Source organism: Ceratotherium simum, chromosome 13, assembly GCF_057802395.1.
Source record: "Ceratotherium simum simum isolate JZ-2026a chromosome 13, ASM5780239v1, whole genome shotgun sequence".
Lineage (NCBI taxonomy): Eukaryota > Metazoa > Chordata > Mammalia > Perissodactyla > Rhinocerotidae > Ceratotherium > Ceratotherium simum.
Genome location: NC_141912.1, coordinates 24,900,853 through 24,922,016, shown reverse-complemented (window position 1 = coordinate 24,922,016; position 21,164 = coordinate 24,900,853). Strand labels below are relative to the sequence as shown.

The following is a 21,164-nucleotide window of genomic DNA, read 5'->3' as shown; positions in this document are numbered from 1 at the left end:
TTGAATCTTTCATGCATATGTTTGTGTATAATCAGTATTTCATTATGTACACTCATTTTATGCTTTTTATATCATGAAAGATACATCAGTAGAACTAAGCAGAAAAATTACAAGACTTTAGTGTTGGAAGAGAGAGAGACGTGCACTAATTAAAATGTTTCTGTGGCCGTTTGCTAACATCTGTTGCTTGTAGGTGGACACATGGAGGACATCTTTTACAGCAGAGCCAAATGGAAGTAAGAACAGAAGGAAAAACCAGATCCACTTGCTTGAGGAAGACTGTCGCAGAGCTAACATCTGTGCAACCTTCCTCTATTTTGTACGTGGGATGCCACCACACCATAGCTTGATGAGGGGTGTGTGTCCGCATCTCGAATCTGAAACTGCAAACCCTGGGCAGCCTAAGCAGAGCGCGGGAACTTAACCACTATTGCACCAGGCCGGCCCCTCCAGTCCATCCTTCTGGCACCTCTGAAACTCAGGTCTCAGATCCACGACCACATCATATGATCTTCAGGCTCCAGAGGCAGTGCTGCCAGTGACTGGTGGGCACGTCTTACATTTTTCAGAACATTCTTATTTGGAGTGTTGCTGAGGAGCTTCCTTCACCCTCAGCCCCTTATTTGTGCTACATTTGTATCTTCATGTGTATTTGTTTCTACTCTGCCCGCAGGATTCTGTATTCTCTGAGGTTTGACTCTGGATAGGATTTGAATGCTGTTTCTATAAGATTTCTTTGGGGCAAACTTGTCCTACCTGTGGCCTAGGGCCAGCCAAAATACTTTATTTGATTCTACAGAAGGTGATTAAAGTTCCTAGGGCTTTGATGTGACCGTGGCTGATAGAATTTGATTATATTCCAACTGTTTGAATTTACATTCTGTGGTGGATATGCCTGGTTGCTTGTGTAATATCTATTCCCTGCTTCTTCTTAGTAATCAAACCCAGTTTGGGGGTTTCCTGAAATATGCCCATGCCCCTTGTAGATAGGATAGACCAAATGAATAAGTTTGAGCCAATGATTTGTAGGTGGAAGTTGTTGGGTTGTGTTTCTCAAGAGAGGTCCATACTCTTCCTACTTCTTCCTTCCTTTTGTTTAGAACATTGTCCTTGGAGCTGGAGTGCAGTGACCATCTCATGACCATGAGGCAACATTGAGAATGTCAGCCACATGCTGAGATGGCAGAGAATAAAGAAAGAAGGAGGCTGCAGAATGGAAGCATCTCTGAGCAGCCAGACCAACTCTGGACCGCTGCCCTCTGAATTCATTTTACATGGAAGGAAAAAAAACCCTTCTTTTGTTTAAGCCAATGTTACTTCTGGTTTCTGTCATCAGGAACAAGATACAGTTCTTCCCTCACCACCCCCCACTGTCAATAGTTTTCATGACATTTTTCAAACATACAGAAAATTTGTAAGAATTTCTCGATGAATACCATAGTTACCTGCTAACTAGACTCTGCGACAACATTTTACGATACTTGTTTTGTTATAATCAATCCTTTTGTTCATTCCCTATCCACCTATATTTGTTTATTCATTTCAATCTTTATTTATTTGCTTATCTTCTGCCTTTATATTAAGTTTCAAACATCAATACACTTTCCCCTCATTACCTCAGCACACCTATCAAGTAGAAGAACACAATTCTGAAAGGCTTGAGGCACCAATGCTGTTTTTCAAACACAAATGTAGGAGTTTCTTTCTGTTATATGTTCTAAAATAATCAGTGGGGTATTTTTCTCTGGGGATCTCTAGCTCCTAAATGCCTCACTATGGTCAGTTATATTGACAATCTGGCCCCAGGTAACTGGCCTCTCCTAGTTAGAGTGAGGCTACCTCCAGGAGGCTGCGTAAGCAGGAGGCTCCAGGACTGCCTCTCAGGAACAGCTTGAGCCAGAGACAAGCACTGCCTCATGTCCCTTCTGTCAATTCCCTGGCATCTGCTGAGAGAAGTGCTCTCTTCACTGCTGATACCACAAGAAGGGAATGGATGTTCTGCAGGACCTGTAGGATGTAGGGCCACACAAATCACTTGACGAGCAGGCATGAAATCACTCATGAAGAAAGCTGAGGAGAGGCATGGGGTTGAGTTCAGAGACAAAATAAAATAGGAGAGTGGGCATTACATTACACTGGGGTGAGAATGTAAAAATGAGCTCAAAATGTAACAATCTGCCCTGTCAGTCACTGGCTGGAAAAACAGACATTTGATGAAGGAAATGACATAGTTAACAGAAATAATATTTCTCCCCAGGTCATGCTGCAGTTGCAAAGGGGCAAAACAACTCCCTTCTTTGAGTGTTTCCTGCTTTGTTACTCACTGAGAAACTTCCTTCTAAAATTCATAATCTACTTTCATTATTTTGCATATGGTTGTCCAATTTTTCCAACATCATTTATTAAAGCAACCTCCACTGGGTGTTCTTGGCTCCATTGTTGAAGATTCACTGTACATTATATTATACCATACACAAAAAATAATTCAAAATGGATTAAAGACTTGAATTCTGAGACATGAAACCATAAAACTGTTAGAAGAAAACATAGGCAGTATTCTCTTTGACATCAGTCTCAGCAGTATCTTTTTGAATATCATGTCTATTTAGGCAAGGGAAACAAAAGAAAAAATAAACAAGTGGGACTGTATCAGACTAAAAAGCCTCTGCAAGTAAATGCAACCATCAAGAAAATGAAAAGACAGTCCACCAACTGGGAGAAAATATTTGTAAATTATATATCCAACAAAAAGTTAATTTCCAAAATATATAAATAATTCGCTCAACTCAACAACAAAAAAATGAACAAGGTGATCACAAAATGAGCAGAGGGTATGAACAAACATTTTTCCAAAGAAGATATACAAATGGCCAACAGGTACATGAAAAGATGTTCAACATCACTAATTATTATAGGAAGCAAATCAAAACCACAATGAGATATCATCTCACACACGTCAGAATGGCTACACAAGACAAGAAATAAAAAGAGTTTTAGAGGATGTGGAGAAAAGGGAACCTTCATACACTATTGGTTGAAAGCAAACTGGTGCGAACACTATGGAAAACAGTATGGAGATTTCTCAAAAAATTAAAAATAGAAGTACCATATGATGTAGCTCTTCCACTAAAAGATATTTATCCAGAGAACATGAAATCAATAATTCAAGAAGATTTATGTTCACAATAACTGAGGCGTGGAAGCAACCCAAGTGTCCATCAATGGATGAATGGATAAAGAAGACGTGATGTATACATACAATGGAGTACTACTCACTCATTAAAAAGAGACAAAATTGTGCTGTTGCGAAAACAAGGATGGACCTTTAGGGTACTATGCTAAGTGAAATAAGACAAAGGCAAATGCCGTACTATTTCACTCATATGTGGAAAATAAACAAAAAACCACATAGATAAGGAGAACAGATTAGTGGTTACTAGAGGGGAAGGTGGTGGGGGAGGTTGAAAGGGGCAAAGAGGCACCTATGTATGGTGATAGATAAAAACTAGATTATCGGTGGTGAACATGATGCAGTCTATACAGAAACTGAAATATAATAATGTACACTTGAAATTTGCACAGCGTTATAAGCCAATATGACCTCAAGGAAATAATTAAAAAATAAAAACATTAAAACTCAGAGTCTATCCAAAACTTTGCTGCTGGAAATGATATCAATAAAAGTGAACCATTCCATTCTTGTCTGGAGGATCCAAGCTACTTTGACACAGAAAAGCAGCCTTGATTTCCAACCTAGATGCTGAACTGCAGAAAAGGGGTTTGTGCACAAAAAACTTTGTGTCTCTTAACTTCCTATTTTCCAAGGAAATAGGGACCCAGGTCGACTTCTCATTCAGACCTTTACATGAAGCCCTGGGAGAGAAATTTATGTGAAATTGAGCAGGAAATAATTCATTAATTCAACAAAGTATTATTTAGAACCTACTATCAAGTAGGTACCAGGCAATGAACTTAATTTTGGTGAGGAGAGGAGTAGTAGTTAAACTGTAGACTCTGAAGCCACATTGCCTGGGTGAGATTTACTAGCTGTGTGACCTTAAGGCAGTTACTTATCCTCTCTGTGCCTTAGTTTTCATATTTATTAAGTAAAGATAGTAACAGTATTTGCCTTTTTCAGTTGCTGTTGTGAGGATGAAATGAGGTAATTCAGGCAATTTTCTTAAAACTGTGCTTCATACAGAATAAACCTTAAAATGTATGTTAAGTAAAAAGTAGATTTGGTCCTCCTTCTCAGAGCTAATAGGTTGGAGGTATCCCTGGAGGAGAGTGAGATGCCTGGGATTGATGCTGAAGGAATGCAAAACTGAAGGCTGGGCCTCTACTGTTAACTTTAGGAGATGAGCCTGATAGATACCGAAATGTATGCAGAGACTTCTTTCCTACAGGAAATAGATAGGTGTGTGCAAATACTTAACAACAATCACAGTCCCTGTTGTACAGCAATTGTACTTTCAAGAATTCATCCTAATGACCAATGTCATTTGGAAATTTATTCTGTGGAAGTAAACAGAGCTATGCAAAACTATTTACATACAAAGATGTTTATAGTGGCATTATTTGTAACACAAAAGAGAAACAGCTATCTTGATTATCAACAATGTAAGATTAGTATTTAAGGTTTAGTGTTGTAGAAGAAGCAGGGACAATAAACCTAGGACAATATTTATAGCAAGGTCCAATTTTCATTAGAAAAAATTGTGCTTGTGTGTGTTAGAAAAAAGTTAAAGAATATGCACTTAACTGTTGATGAAGTAAAATAGTTTAAAGGTAGGAAGTTATTTAGGGAAAGGAGCAATAAACAAATTCAAAAATCAGAAAAGAAATCTTGAAAAATCTGGGGTGAAAAGTGTCATGGAAAGCGTCACTGAAATTGCTTGATAAGGAATGACTGGATCTTAGAGGTAGTAGGATGTGGCATCAGATGTAAGAATGCGGAATGTGGCATCAAGTCCCGGACCAGAAGAATGACGTGGAAAAATGACTATTCTCTGTGCTCTTTATTTAGTATCTCCAAGGATTGTATGTGGGTGAAAATGAAATAAAGTTCTCCTGTGCAAACAGCAAAGCTCCTTCCAGATGCAACTTCCTGCCGTTCTTCTGTTATGCAGGCATTAAAGACAACCACTGTTTGCGGGCACTGGCCTTTCTTTTCTTGATGCGGTTTCCAGGAGTCAAGTCAGAGATCACTCTCCATGTCGCTAGTCTTTAGTCTTTCCATCAGTATTTCTTGTCTCTTGAGGTGCCTTTTTTTGCTTCCAGCTGCAGTGGCAACACTAAACAGACTTCTTAGAAAAACTCTGTAGAGTTGCAGTGTCCTTTCTGGCCCTCTGCACCACCAAGCCCTGGAGTATTATAAACTGTCCCCTACTTTGTCAAGTCCCCTGGAGAACTGGGAAAGAAATGACTGCAGCTCTGAGAGCAAAGTTCAGAGGAGCTCCACCTCCACCACTGGCTCTGGTGGAGCTCTGGGACAGTTGTCCCTAGAAGTGGACCCTTAACTCCAGTGCCCAGTTCTCCCCTGGAGGTTCAACTGAGAGAAAGTCTGGGGACTGATGGCCTCAGTGGCAGATGGTCAGAGGGGTTGTGTGAGAGAACCAGAGGCAGAAGAAAGGGCAGAGAGACCCAGTGAAGGTGGCCTGGGGAAAGTGTGGATGGGGGACCCATCAGCTACACTATAGAAGGAGACATCACCAGCCTCATAGTCCAAGAAGATTGCCACCCAGCTGCGGGGCTCCCTCAGGAGGAGGAGGGTCCGAGGGGAGGGGAGGGACTGCTACTTATTAGCATACAGTTCCACAGCCCAGAATCCATTTCGAATGACTCTGTGATTCCCTACGTCCTTTCCGTGTTTTCCTCACAAACCCCAAACTCCCAGTAAGTCTTGTCACCCACTTCTCCCTGCCAGTAATATCCCCCTCAGGAGAAGAACTCTTGGCACAGCACACAAAAGTCAAGAAAAAACCTTCCAGGTGTTTTGGGGAGATCCTGCCTTGTATTTTTCCTCCTCACACTTCGGGAATCTTCAGACAGAAGTAGTTCAAAGGAGGCAGTGTTTGCATGCAGAGTCACATTAGCTGCGGAAAGCGCGAGAGACAAGAGAGAGTCAGGTTAGCTCTGGCATCCCAGGACCCTCGGTGACGGTAAAGAGGGGAAAAGAAGCTGACCCTCAGCCATGAAGTCCCCTTCCTTCCTCCTCAAAACAGCTAGAGTGATAAGCATCTCCCCAAATGTTCTCAAGAACAGGTTTCACAGAGACACTGGGAGAGCTCAGAAAATATTACAAGGAGGAGATAATGCAGATTCCTGAAATCCACAGGTCCCAGATCCCTGGAGCAGGGGTGTCTAATCAGGAATCCCTCCTTCCCACCCCATTCTCTCCTCTCCCACAGCATTTTGTACAAATCCCTCACGTGTCACTGCACTGTTATCATTTGTGTCATATTTCTCTCCTCTACTAGACTAGGACCTGAGAAAGTGGAGACGGTGTGTGCTCATCACTGCCTTCTCACTGTCTAGCACTGTCCGTCCCTGGCTCCCAAGTGATGCTTAATAACGTTTGTAGAGTGAAGGAATGGGGCAGATCCTGTGGAGAGCCTTCCTCTATCCCTCTCTGCCAACCTGAAGACCCAGGGGCTTGGGCAGGGAGCTACTTGGCCAGAATGTTTCAACCAACTGTGTAGGATCCCTTATCTGATCAATACTCGCCTTTAACAGACTTTCCCAGAATCTAATAGCTTAGAAGAATCATATGAGAGAAGCTGTTATATGTTCACCAAATGATGGTTCCTCTTCCTCCTGGGGACACAGACAGACGACTTTCCCAGCTTCCCTTGGGTACCCAGCAGAAAAGTTGGCCTCTTCCAGGCCTGGCCCACGGGAAAGCTTCTGTGCAGTATTTCCACCCCTTTTCCCTATCTGCTGGCTGAATGCAGAGGAGAGTGAGGCCCTAGAAAATCTGTGTGGAGCAGAGCTCTCCCCTCCCCATATGCTCCGTCCTGAACTCTGAAGAGGTGGAGAAATACACTTTTATTATGTTCACCTGAAGAGACGGTGGGGTTCTTTGTTATAACAGTTAGTTTACCCTGACCAATACAAGCCGTAACTGAAAGTCAGCTCCCTTCACAGGCTGTTTCTGTGGACAGTTTTCCTATGTGCTGGATACCGAGGACTCACAGATGGTGACACACAGTCCCTGCCCTGTCAAGGAACTCAATCTTGAGACAAACAAAGAAGCAAATAATATCACTTCAAAGAGAAAGTCTATAAAATCCTGTCAGTTCCCCTTCTAAAAGCCCTCAAGTCGACCTTTCATTCTCTATTATTTGTTTCAGAGAATTCTTTACAATTGATTGCTTCCCTCTTATGTATACTGATATTTGTTAGTCTTAAAGCTCAGAATATCTCTTTGGAAGTTTAAATGGGGGCTCACACCACAGATCCAAGCCCCTCTTTGCTGGATCAGGGCACCCTCACCTGGATCGCAGTAAAACTAGCCAAATCCTCACTGTGATTCTTTATTTCTTTTTCATCAGACTTCAGCACTCACCTTCATTTGGTCTAATCTAATCATCAGTTGTCAGTTCCCACCTTACTCAAATTCTCATCCACTTTTGACATAAACATTTCCTACTTCTCTATACATTTCTTTCCTCAGATTCTGGGATACATACCGTCCTGAGATTTTCTTCTTATCCACTGGTTACTTTTCTCAGTCTCCTTTGCTGGATCCTCCTTTTCCCAGCTTCTGAATGTTGGGGGGCCCTGGAGCCCAGTAATTTGAACTCTTTGAAGAGAAAAGTACTCTTCTTTTCTCTCTGAACACTCTCCCTAAGGAATCTCATCCAATTCCAGGATTTTAAATATCACATGTGCACACATAACTCTCAAGTCTCCAGCTCCAGCATCTTCCAACCACTCCAGACTCGTACAACCAATTGCCTACTTGACTCCAGTCCAAAAGTGAACATTTAATTTCCTCCTAAAATTTCACTATCATTCAACCAGTTTCTTGAGACAAAAACCCAAGCAGGACCTACCAAATGGACCTATCAGTAAGTCTTTTTCAACTTTTCCTTCAAAACATATCCCAAATCCAACATTGCTTTTCACCCTCTCCATCAAAGCCACCATAATGTCTTGCCTGGATTCCTGCTGTAGCATCCTAACTGGCTTCCCTGTTTCTCATCTTGCCTCTCTACAGTGTATTCTCAACACAGCAGCAGCCAGTGATCTTAAAAAAACGTAAATCAAATGCTGTCACTCCCCAGCTCAAGAGTCCCTAGTGGTTTCCTGTCACGCTTAAAATAAATCCAAAGACAACACCATGGTCTGGAATAGTTTCCATGAAGTGACCCCAGCTTATCTATCGCACCACATCTTTTGTCATCTCTAGGCCCACTCACACTGCCACTTCCACACTCATGAGCATTATTCCAGTTCCTCCAACACTCTGAATCTTTCCCACCATGGGATTTTTATATCTGTCCCCCGGGTTGCCTGAAACAGGGGAATCCTTGAGTCTTAATATGCTGCTTCCTTCTCATCCATTGTGTCATCCCTTAAATATCATCTCCTTAGAGGATCTGCCCTCACCTCCCTGCTCTAGTAAGTCTTCCCTCTTCATTCTCCGTTCTCATATTTGGTTTGTTTTCTTTATGGCCTAGCATTTGAAAAGAACTTAGTAAATACATATTGCCTAAATGAGGCCATAACAAGAGAAAACCAGTACATTACAAAGGATTATCTGAAGGAGAGCAATGCAGGGAGAGTAGAAAATGGAGTTCAGGGCCACTTAGTAGGAAGAACTGAGAGAATTGCCTAGCCGATTAGAACGCGATGATAAAGAAAGAGGAGTGTAGGTTGATTGAAGTTCTTTCTTGGGCAACTGAGTAGATAATGATGCCATTAATACAAATGCCAGAGAAGGAGAGAGAGTAAAACTTTATTGGAGGGGTTGGGACAGTATTGAACTTAACTTGGTCTGAGTTGCCATGGGACAATCCAGAGACAAATTTTAGAGGGCTGGTGGAAGTGGAACTTGGGAAAGAAATTGAGATATGAATGTGGGATTACTCCACATGTAGTTTTCCCAGGGAGCATATGTAGAGAAACTAGTGGGAAACTAGTTTCCCCTGGGAAACACCCACACTCAGGAGGTAGACAAGGAAGAAGTGTCAGCATCTCCTGAATCAGAATTAACCGTGTGTGTGACCTTGAACAAGTTAGTTGAAATTACTGGGCCTTCTTCATGTCAAGGATGAGGGATCAGAGTAGGTCTGTTCCAACTCTAGACCCTATGAGCAGGAGAGTGTGGGACCAGACTCCTTGGGTTTGTGTCCTAGTGTCACCATGTCCTGGATGTATGATTTAGTGCAAGGTTTTTACTCTCTTTCTGGATTCATGTTTTCCTTTGTAAATGGACATAATAATAGCACCTACCTCTTAGGGTTGTTGAGAGGATCAATAAATGGGAGAATATACATAAAGCTCTCAGACCTGTGCCTGGTGCATGGTAGTAGCTGTTCAATAAATGTTAGCTATTCAAAAAAACAGTTTACAAAATTTTACTTACCCTTCTTTCTAGGGTTCCCTGGGGGAACCAATTATGAGGTGCTCCCTCTGCTCTGAGGAGAGAGGTATTTAAATGGACAGAGTTGCCAGGTCTCCTCTAAGATGCACATAAGCCACTTGAGAATGAATGTCATTTAAATGGATGTTTTCTAGTTGTATCCTTTGCCTTTTGGTGCTGAAAATGTTGAAGAGTAGAAAAATCCAGGAAAGAAAATGAGTGGGGAGGGCTTTAAGGAGGAGAAAAATTAAAAAAAAAAAAATCTAAACTCCTAGAAAGAAAAAGATGCTGGTGCTAAACTAGGATGGGGTAGAACTTGGTCATGATGTTGTGCGGACAGTTCCTGGGTCTCTATCCATGGCCCACCCAGACAGGCCACTATCTGGAGGTGGAAGTTGGTGAAAGAACACTAAGATCTTTCCTTGTAGAGTCTTCTGCTTGAGACCTTAGGAATTAGATGACCTCTCACCAGCATTGGACCAGTCTTTTCTCCACTCTACAACAGAATATAGAGAGATAAGCACTCCCTAGCTAAAGCCAGAAATTTTGTAGCCTTGTCTGTGCCCTGGCTGACTTTTCTTCCCCTCCTTCCTGCCGTCTTCACTCATCTCCAGCACTTGTTTGGCTGCCTCGCCTCAGGTTCTTTCCAAGGATAGTGTTCAGAGAGAGGGAGGCCAGAGGAAATGGACTCTTCTATTTAACTTTCCTGGTTTCTGACCATGGGTTTGGACTCCACTAGGAGCTCTTTACCCATCTCTTCTTGTTCCTTAAATTAGATGGCTTTTGCCTCAGTATCTGAAAGGCAACATCATATGGAAACTCATGTGAAGGCTGCCATTACATGGGACACAGCGCTGGACACAGGACAGAATGATGCTGGATTCACCCTTCTCTTCATAGTGATCATGGTCCACTCACTCCTTTGGTCAGGCACTTGATTCCTTCTTCTCTTTTACCATTTCCAAGACTTAGTGTAGTGTCCTGCATGCAGTAATTGTGGTCAACTGCCTGGAAATCTCTCTCTTTTATTTAGTTAGCCTCAGTAGAAAGCATCTATTTCTCATGGTTAATATGTCATGTCTTTCTGCCATCAGGAAATCTCAGGAACACACATTTTTTTTAAAGCTTTACCTGGGGAGCTACTCATGTGTTTTAGGCACTATGGTTTATCGTCTACTAGCTCAGAGTTTTTCTCTCTATCTCTGTGTAGTGTTATCTACAACTCATTAGCCATGAAGCCAAAAGCTGGTTAATTAACTACTCAATGTCCTTGTTCCTTTATCTCTAGGGTGGGGATAAAACCAACATTTGTTTCTTAAGTCATCTCGGGTGGACTTGAAACTGTGAAATAATACATGAGTGCTGTTTTAAATTACTAAGTTTGTGGTAATTTGTTACACAGCAGTAGATAACTAATAATAAGGAAAACAAAAGAGACAGTGGGAACAACAATGAAGACTCAGAGAAGCAAAAAGAATAATTTATATCTCTAGCCCTGACTGCTTGTGTGGCCTGCACACTTGGTTATCCAACTGCCTACTCTTCATCTCCACTTGGAGCCCTAATAGGCTCCTCAACCTTGACAGAGCCAAAATGGAACTTCCAATTCTGTGCACCTCCTCCCCTTGCCCCCACAACCAGCTTCTCTCTCAGTTTCCCCATCTCAGTAAATGGCAACTCCATCTTTAAGGTTTCTTGGGCATAAGACCTTGAAGCCATCCTTGATACACTCCTTTATTCACACCCCACATCTAATTCTATCAGAAAAGCCTTTTGACTGTATTTAAAAAATAAATCCAGCCCTGACCACTTCCACTGCTCCTCTTGGTATAAGCCATTCTCATCTCTCACCTGGATCCCTGCAGAGGCTCCCAGCAGGCTTTCAGGTTTCTATCCTGCCACACCTCTCCACAGCCCAGTCTCAGTTTAGCATCTAAAGTAACTTCTTACAAAATAAGTCAGAACCAGTCCCTCCTCTGCCTAAAACTTATCAGTGGCTCCCCTCTCAGAGGCAAAGCCAAGGCCAGAAGATGGTGTTCAAGGCCAAACCCCTCTGATACTTCCCCTCTGATTCTCCTGGTCACGCCGTGTCCTCCAGCCACACCAGCCTCTTTCTACTCTTCTAATACACCACATGTGCTTCTGCCTCTGGGCTTTGGCTCTGCTGTTCTCTCTACTTGAAATGCTTTTCCCCTGGATAGTCCTGTGACTTGTTCCCTTACATCATCACCACCCTATTTTAAATTCATCTTCCAATGCAGTATTCCTCACTCTAGTTTATTTATCTCCTGAGCATGTATCATCATGTGCTACACCATATATTTTACTATTTATTTAATTTTCTGTCTCTCTCTACTAGAAGATAGGTTCTTGGTGAATGAGAAATTTCTCTTTTGTTCACGTCTGTGCCCCTGGCACCTAGAATAGTAAATGGCACATAGTTAGTGCTCATGGATCTTTATTGAGTGAGTGAATGAATGGACTGAATAGAGAAGCCCTGAGGGAAGCTGGAGAGTAAGGGATCCAGGATGAGGGTGAAGAAACAGCCTCAGACAGGAGAAAGGACATGTGCTCTGTTGAAATCAGAGGAATCGCGGATAAGGAGGGGCTGGTGCACGCGGTGGGGCAGGAAGTTTGGGACTTCCCTCTTCTATCTTCTCTCAGAAGCGTGGGGTCGCATCACCATCAGCGATGTGGGGAAAGATGTGGTGATGAGGATAACGGCAAATGTTCGCTGATCACAGCGATGTGCTATATTCTGTACTGGGTGCTCTCCATGCCTTATCTCATTCCCTAACATCTGCTTGAAGAAGTGCGTGTAATTAACTCAATTTCTAGGTGAGCAAAACAGAATTTCAGAGAGGCTGAGGAACCAGTCTCCTTTTGTTTGAGTAAGTAGGATAAACAGGGGCCAACCACGTTTGTTGAAAGGCAGGAGAAATGGGCACGAAATTGTGAAACCTAGTAATGCCTTTAGGGCACTGCAGGAGGTGTGGTCAGGCCAGTGCAGGGTGGCACATAGCAGGGAGTGTCCAAGGATGGACAGAAATAGGAGGAGTGGACCGCCGAGGGCCTGAAATGCAAGGATGAAAAGTCCAGGGATTGGACTTTATACTTTAGGGCACTGTTTCTTCTTCTCACTTATATAAAAAAACATACTTAGACAAAAACTCATTCCTAGAATACATCTTAAAATATATCTTCAAATCCTGAGGTAACCAATTTGAAATTGCAGCATGAAAATTTAAAATCTGTCACTAAGGAGTTTATTTGTCAATGGTGGGATTATAAGCATAGCAGTTATTTTGGAAACTGGAACTACTCGGTGATAATTTATTACAAGGTTGTTAATCAAGTGATACAGAGTCTGTTTAGGTTGTGTGTTTAGATTAAAAATGACTCTAAGAAAATTTTTCAAAAAAATTGAAAATTCTTTTAGAATTTACCAATCTCCATAGCATCCTCACCCCAGTAAGACTGCAAAAGGCAATGGGAAGCCACAGGAGCTTGGGGAACTCAGAGGAATGTAAACAGTTGTCTGTTTTATCAAGTTTACTCTGAAAATCAAGACTGTGGTCACTACTGTAACATCTTATAAAAAACAATGTGTTGTTTATACTGGTTGTTTTCCTGATTTCTTGTCTGTTTCCTGATATTTATTTAAAATAAAGGTTTAAGAGGGAAAGGACAGCAGTGGCTCCTAGAGGAAGGGAAGCAGAAACCAAGGAGGTAGAGTGGTTTGTTGGTGAGGCTGTGAAGAGAAGGGCTGTGGTAAACTGAGTCCCAGGTATCTGTGATAAAAGAAGAGAGACAAACTGGGGGAGGCGGTCCATGCTGAGAAGGGGCCCTGGGCTAAGCAGCAGAAAGGACTCGCCCTGAGGGGTAGGAGGGAAAGGAGCCCACCTGGGTGGGTGGTGGCAGCCTTGAGGAATCAAGGGTGCACAGGAGGAAGAGCAGGCTGACAGGAAAGGATAGGGAGTTCAGTTTTGGGCAGAGGTTGTAAAAACTTTAGGGGCATACAGGAGGCTTGAGCCAGAAATATTAGGATTACATGACTAAGTCCAGATTGTGTAGGAATGAGCGAGTCCTCAGGGGAAAGAATCAGGATAAAGGCACCTATTAAATGAGGCAGATGAAGTCTTAGATTAAAAATAGGAATTCCAAATTACTCACCATCCACTTTCTGGCCTATTCTCCAGCCTGAAGTAGAACAAAAAAGGCTCATGAGATAACTGGGGCATGAGAGGGTCTCAAGTGGTACACAGAGGACAAGGAAGCGCAGGACTTCTTGAGCTCTCTTTGGAGTTTCTCTACAAAAGGACAAGAAGTTAATCAGTACCATCCGTAACAGAGGAGCTGGGTCTACTGGGCAAAGTGGCGTCTGGGAGACCCCTTCCTGGGCTGTGTGTGCAGTGAGTTCTGGGAGCTGTCCCAGAACTAGGAACACTAGGGCACAGTCAGGGTCACAGATGAGGAAGGAAATGGAGCAGGGTTGGTGGTAGTGAGTGAAGAAGGATTGCATTAAAATCTCAATCAAAACATCTCCTGATTCTCTTGATCCTTGTCTTCTCCCTTCCCTCCATCCAACCCCCTTCCCCATAGTTCCCTGTGGACCTTACTGCCTCGGTTTCTGATGCCTTTATCTTTGGTCTGGAATTCTTACTCTTTCTCCTGGAGAAGTTTCCAGATGAAACCCAGCACACCCACCAGGAGAAGTCCTAGAAGAAGCAAGAGTGAAGTCTGAGCTGCCCAAGTAAAGTCCTTCAGGAAGAGCGTGCCTGAGCCAGAATTGCTGAGCATCATTATTGCAGAGAAAGGGAGGAAAAGGCCAAAGATAGTGAGGTGTGGGGTGCACAGGGGATGCCTCAAGGACTCTTCGAGATTCCTTTCCACCCTGTGGCTGGGAGGGGCCTGGCTAAGATTGTGATTCGAGCCTGGCCCGATTCTCTCCTACAGGATGATGAGGAAGACAAGAAACCTTGAAAGTCGTTGTAAAAAAAAGACAAAAAAACCCAAAAGAAAGCCCCTGGGACTTAATTCATAGAGGCACAAGTCACCCCTGAAATATAGAACTGAAATTGAGATCTGGAGGAATGGGTGAACACCGTTCCCTTTTCTTCAAATCAAGAGAAAAGAAGCCTTCTGCTGAGAATCATCTGGAATGTGGGAGCCCCTCAAGTTACACGCAGTTGTGGAGTGAAGTAGACTTTCGGCAGGGAAGGGACGCTGGTAGGAATGAGAATCCTGGATAGCAGTGCCACCTCCGCTGCATACTCTACATGCGGTTTCAGCCAAGCCGTCTGCTGTCCCTCTGTCTTGATTTCCTACCTATAAAATGGAGAGTTCAATAATGTTACCTGTGTTATTGTTACTGAAATAACAATAAGAAAATGTGAGAAGAGAAATTGACCATCTAGCTGGACTTTTATACGTGTGTTTCTTGTGAATTCTCCTCTGCACTCAGCGCTCACTAGTCATTTTGTAAGCGTCCAATAAATATCGTTGAGATGAAAAAAATGAGAGTGTGAACCCTTTGTTTGTTTCTCTGAAAAAGGATTCCATGTGAGTAGAAAGCCTTTTCAAAGAGGTGTTTCAAATTCAGTGAAATGTCCTGTGCATGGAAAAAGTCAAATTAACAAAATAAAAACAACCCATACAGCCAGAACAGATTCATAAATGGACATAAATGTAACAGTCTAGGGCCAATGCATGCCCTAGAAGCAAATTTCCTCCAAATATCTGAGAAACTTTATTGTTGTGTAGCATTAAAGTAACAACGAATAACCAGGTGTTATTATCTTCCTTACACAGTGGAATTTTTATGAATGTAATAGATTCTGGCAATTTTTCCTGAAACTTGAACATCATATTTTTTATTGGTTAGTCACTATCTTCCACAGCAGCCCACACAGGACTTCCCCATTTGCTGTGTTTATGTTCTTCCTCCTTGAAATTTGACCCTACATTGTGTGCAGTTTTGTATCATTTACTGGCTGTTTCATACTGGTAACATCTTTAGAGTGAAAACACTGTATGTCCCGATAAAAGATAATTTTCAAAAAAGGTAAATATATATAAAGAACATGTTTCAAAGAGTTTATTTAACTTCTTAATTAATGAGGAAACCAGTAAAATTGTTAAGAGTGGTTCAAAGGAGGATTTGATTCCCAGAAACATGTATTCTCTATCAGAGAGAAATCCTGTGCATTGCCAAAGACAGGAATCATTTGCGTCATTGTCAGTGTTTGATGAGTTAATATGTGTCTCCACAAAGTTGTAAAATAGCCTAGAAAAAGAAACAAGGGCACACTCCTGTAGAATCAGAGATCTCTGGTGTAAGGTCCACTAGACAATGGCATTACTGCATTGAAAAGATACTCAGTCATTCTTTTTTGACCATTTGAAAGTCTGTCACAATTTTTCCTGAAGTTCTTCTTTCTTTCTCCTACAGTGTTAAGGACAAAAGGCATTGGTAGTTCACACAAAGGCAGCAAACATTAGGTAAAATATGAAACAGATGAACAGACTGTTTCCCAAGAAATACTGCCTAAGTGGTACTTTAAAAACATCAAAAGAGATTTCCAGGAAAGATTCAGACCCTTTGCAAAGGGCCTAGGGTGAAGAGAGAGGACTCCACACATGCACAGCCCCTGTCCCTTTAAATGGCATCCTCACCTGCCTCCTTCTGTCCAGCAGTGGCTTCAGTGAAGTCACCTCCTTGTAAAATGGTGAGGATTCAAGGACTCTGACTTGGCATCTCCTGGTGGAAGTGCTACAGGCCTCCCCTCCATGGTGCTGTTGGGCCCCGTCCTTGTCCGAGCACATGACCAGAGAGGACGCACCTACAGCTGTTGGACATCCATGTGCTTGAGTCTCACCTCCAGGGAGAGAGGGGACAGGGGAACTCGCTGTCCTTCACACCTTGGCCAGAAGATCTGTCACCTCAGCGGTCACTCCCTGTCCATGGAGCTGGTTACCAACCAGTAAGAGGGAGAAGAGTTGGAGACATGTGAGTAAAGGAAGGACCCTGGACAACCTCAAGATGGGTCATGCCTCTCCCTCAGAAGTCTGGGGGAATAGACACAATCTGAGACCTGCTTTATTTTGTCCATAACACTTATCATGTTATAATAAATTTATCTTTCTCTTTGTTTATTATCTGTCTCCCTGCTCTTGCATGTGAACTCCATAGGGGCAAAATTTTCTTCTGCTGGATTCCCAGCTCCTAAAACAGAAGGTAGATAGGATTACCAAATTTAATACAATGTGTTTTTATTTGCTAAATCTGGCGACCTTAAACATAGAGGACTCTGAGTAAATATTACTGGAAAGAATGAGTACTGTTTCTGTTTGAAGTTTGAGCTGGGAAACAGACAAACCATGCTAGGCAGGAGGCAGGGGAGACAAGAGGAGAAGATTGAGGTTATAAGCAGAGACCTCATCTATTTGCTGTGAGCCAGACACTGCGCTGAGTACAGAGGGTGGGTAGGAGGAGAAAAGAGAAGAGTCAGAGAGAGCTCTTCCTTCAAGGAGCCCTCTGACTTCAGGCTCACACCCTCCTCTCTCCTTCAACCACACTCGCTGGCAGTCTCCCCACTGCCCTTTCTTAGACACTCATGGTTCTCTGCTCCTCTGACTGAGTCACTGGATCACTTCATGATTCAGATTCTGCCCTGGGCCAGGGCTTCAGTTGAGACTCTCCACTGCCCCCAGTATCTCAAACCAGAATATTGTCAGAGGCATGGTACATTCAGAGGCTAGGTATTGCCATCGGTAGGGCTCTGCTGAGGACTCTTTCTAGGTTCCTGTCTGGCCTGGATGCCATGTTTCCATTCCAGCCCCCAGTGCTGAAACAGATGATGACAGGGAATCACACATCCTCCTTCCTTCAATAGCCACAACTCAGCACAGCATCCCTGAGGCTAAGCAGGACACCGACCTGAGACAGAAATCCTGGCTATCTTTTCCTGGCTGAGGAGGAGATTTCTGATGATAAAGAACCCCTTCCCCAGAGCTTCCTTTCACAATCATAGATGCAGAGACTGCATACAGCCTGGCTCCTTGTATAACCAAGGACGCTGCCACAGCTGGCATGACCCTCCCCCCTTGGAATCTCTCAACTGTATTTGGGGCTGAGCATACCATCCAGTGGACATTCACTCCAGATGGATCCCTCCATCCTTGTAACCCTTCATTTCAGTGGGAAGATCAGAACCCAGTGCTGTGGAAGGACAAATGAGCCAGAGTTCTTTGGAGCCTCCTGTATCGATGAGAATCTCAACAGAAATCGCTGGCACACTCACATGAGATAATCCAAGATTGGTTTCATTAAGGAGCTGTTTGCAAAAGTGTGTTCATGGTGAAAGGAATACTACATGGCATAGAGCAGTACCCCACGGCCAGGAGCAATGGAGCTGTTACCACCCACCCCTAAACACAACAGGAGGCAGAGAGGAAGGCATTTCAAAGGTATAAAAGAAGAGAGTCCTGTAGAGAGGGCTTTCTTGAGAGGAGCTGTGATCTTTGGGAAGGGAATACAGTCAGCTAGAAGAGGTCCTGCAAGGAGAAAGCCATGGAACTACGTACCTTGACCCCTCTCTACTCTCTCCCTCTTTCCATCTTCTGCAACGGCTCCCCAGTGACCAAACCCAGCCAGATGCTACTGGGCAAGAGACTGCCCTGAGAAAGAGAAATCAACCTGGTCTCAGAGTTCTTCTATTGAACATAAGTGATTTCATGAACATCAACATCAGACAAGAGCACTTTGTCCCTAAGATAGGTCAAGATGAAAACAAGACCATTCGACAATCGCGTTGGAATATAGAGAAAAACATGAACACTGTCCAAACCACAGTCATGACCAAACATTTTCCTATCCTGGCTATGAGTGACTGCCACTCCTTGACTAATTACAGCTTTAGGCTCACTCTAGTCTTCTTCCTAGATAAGGCTTATTGACAGCCAGCCTTAGCATCACACCCCCCTGACCTTCCTGACAGCATCAAATGCAGAGCAAAGTCCCACTTCCATAAACCCTCCAACTCCTTTAACACAAGTTCAAATTCTACACCAACTCTACACTAACACTATCTTACTGAGACACCCCACAGTTCCCACATTGCATACATTCTCCCTCCCTGCAACAAGTTAATACATACAACTTGGTCAACACTGGGTGTGTTCCTTGAGACTTTGTTTGGAGAACATTGGCAGCACAGATTGTGTCCTAAAGGTCAACCTCCCAGGGCCCCTAGCAGCATGCAATGGGAGGGGCTACAGAAGCTACCTGGAACACAAATGAACCCAAAGAACTGCATGCCATCACTGAAGACATATTTTCTTATCCTTTCTATCCCTGACCACCTACTTTCTTGCTTAGACCGTGGTGGCCAGCATGAGGGAATTCTTTACTTGATATTATGGGGTACAGGAAAGATTCTTCCTGGAGGAAAACCTGGGTCTTTCCCACGGGCCTCAAAGAAACAAAGTGAGAAGGCAGTGGATGCAGATCCTAGTCACCAGCCAGGGTGCTCTGAGGGGGATTAGGGTCATGAACTCTGTCTCTGCCCCCAGGTCTCAGGAAGGAACAAGCTCAGAACAAAAGCCAGGGACTCACCTGCAACCCTTAACTCCAGCATGTTTTCTTCAGAGAAGTTGTCATCATTGAAATAACACAAGTAGTTTCCACTGTCTGATGCTCTGACATCGTAAATTCAGAGACTAGCCTTTACTTCAGTGATGCCATCACTTAAAATCAAAGTCCTCCCTCAATACTGTGCCATCTGTTGCTCTTATACTTCCTGCCCATTTGCCAACATGTATACTACCTGCCCAAGGCTGGATCTCACCACATCAGCTCAATGTTCTAAATGCTCATCTTTAGGGACAGATGACAGGTATATCAACGTCTTCACCCACCAAGGCCAGGATGGACCCAGGGAGTCTAATCTCAGAAAACTGAGCTGGTCAGTTAAAGGAGAAGCTCCATCAGAGGGAGTTGGAGCCATGAGAGTAAGGGTGTTGATGTCAGGTAGAGAGGGTGAGGTACGAAAAACCAAGAGAGGAACATGATCAAAACAGAGGCACAATTTGTCTTAATGGCATGTGCACCTTCAGTTTGGGACGGAACTTCCAGGTATGAGAAGTTGTCAGAGGTTCTGACTGGGCACTAATAAGTAATTGTCTGTTTCAGATACATAAAAGCAGAATGTTCCCTACCTGAGCAAGCGGTAAGCAGCTAGACCAAGACGAGGCAGACAAGGAGGTCGAGCAGAGAGAAGACTAGGGAACTTGCCATTTTCGTCTATGCTGCAGAGAGACAGCAGCTTTCTGCTCGACAGAAAGAGTGGAGTAGAAACTACGATACTGAAAAAGATAATGAATTATACATCAAAACTTCACCTCCCCAGGGTGAACTCAGGGTGAAATACACAGTCACTAGTGTGGTGACTCATGATCCTTTTCAGCCAAAATATCTCCTTGGGAGTCGCCTCACTTTGAGTTCCAAGAGGGAAAATCATACAGAAAAATATGTAATGCTAAATATGTATATGCTAAATATGTAACACATTTAACATATAAACGTTATGTATGTAGTATTAAATGTCTGTGTACTAACCATAAGCCATCAGGAAATCCTTGGCTCTACTCTAAACATGTTCAGCATCTTTCCCTTTCCCACACTTCCCCTGCTACAGCCATGTCCAAGCCTCCACCATCGCACTCTGATTAATGCAGGACCCTCCTCTCTGGGTCGCCCGATTCCACCTGTGTCCCCTACAGTCTATGCTCAACACAACAGCCAGAATGTTCCTTGAGTCACATCATGTCACGCCTCTGTTCAGCACCTTCCAGTGGCTCCCATTTCACTCAGAGTAGATGCTCAAGTCCTCACAATGGCCAACATGGTCCTCCAGGACCTGCACCTCTCACTTCATCCTCCGTACTCTCCTTGTCTGCTCCAGCCACGCTGCCCTTCTTGCTGATCCTTGAACAGGCCAGGACAGAGGACCTCGGCCCTGCCTCTTCCCTCTACCTGGAACCCTCTTCCCCAGATATCCACAAGACTCTTCTCATCACCTCCTTCAAAGTCTTTCCTCTGAAGTCAGTTCCTCCATAGGCCTTCTCTGACCACAAGAAAATGACAAACTGCTCCCGTCCCCTGAGCCTACTCTCTTTCCTCCATGGAATTTTCACCATTTAACACATGGTGTATTTACCGTCTGTCTCCACCTGCTTGCATGGAAGCTCCACAAACAAGGATATTCGTCTATTTTGTTTCCTGATGTGTAACAACACTTTATAACACGAAAGCCTCAGTAAGTATTTGTTGAATGACAGAATGGATGAGGGGTAACGTATTATCCCAGCAATACTCACTAGCATTTTAAATTGGTGTAGACGATCAGATTAAATGGTTGTCCTCCAATTGGAGGGGAGGTGGAGAGTTGTGAAGACACCGTCTGCCTCCTTAATGATGTGCTTTTTTGGTCTGTCTTAGAGAGAGAGCCCAGTCTCCTGTGCTCCCACTGGGACTTGCCTATAGTAATGTATTTATTCCTATATTTCAATGAAA

At 43.4% G+C, this 21,164-nt stretch overlaps 1 pseudogene; it reads right to left on the bottom strand.

The window, feature by feature from the left end:
* Positions 1-5,579: 5,579 nt before the first annotated feature.
* On the bottom strand, positions 5,580-19,886 carry LOC101407474 (butyrophilin subfamily 3 member A1-like; annotated as a pseudogene).
* Positions 19,887-21,164: the final 1,278 nt, after the last annotated feature.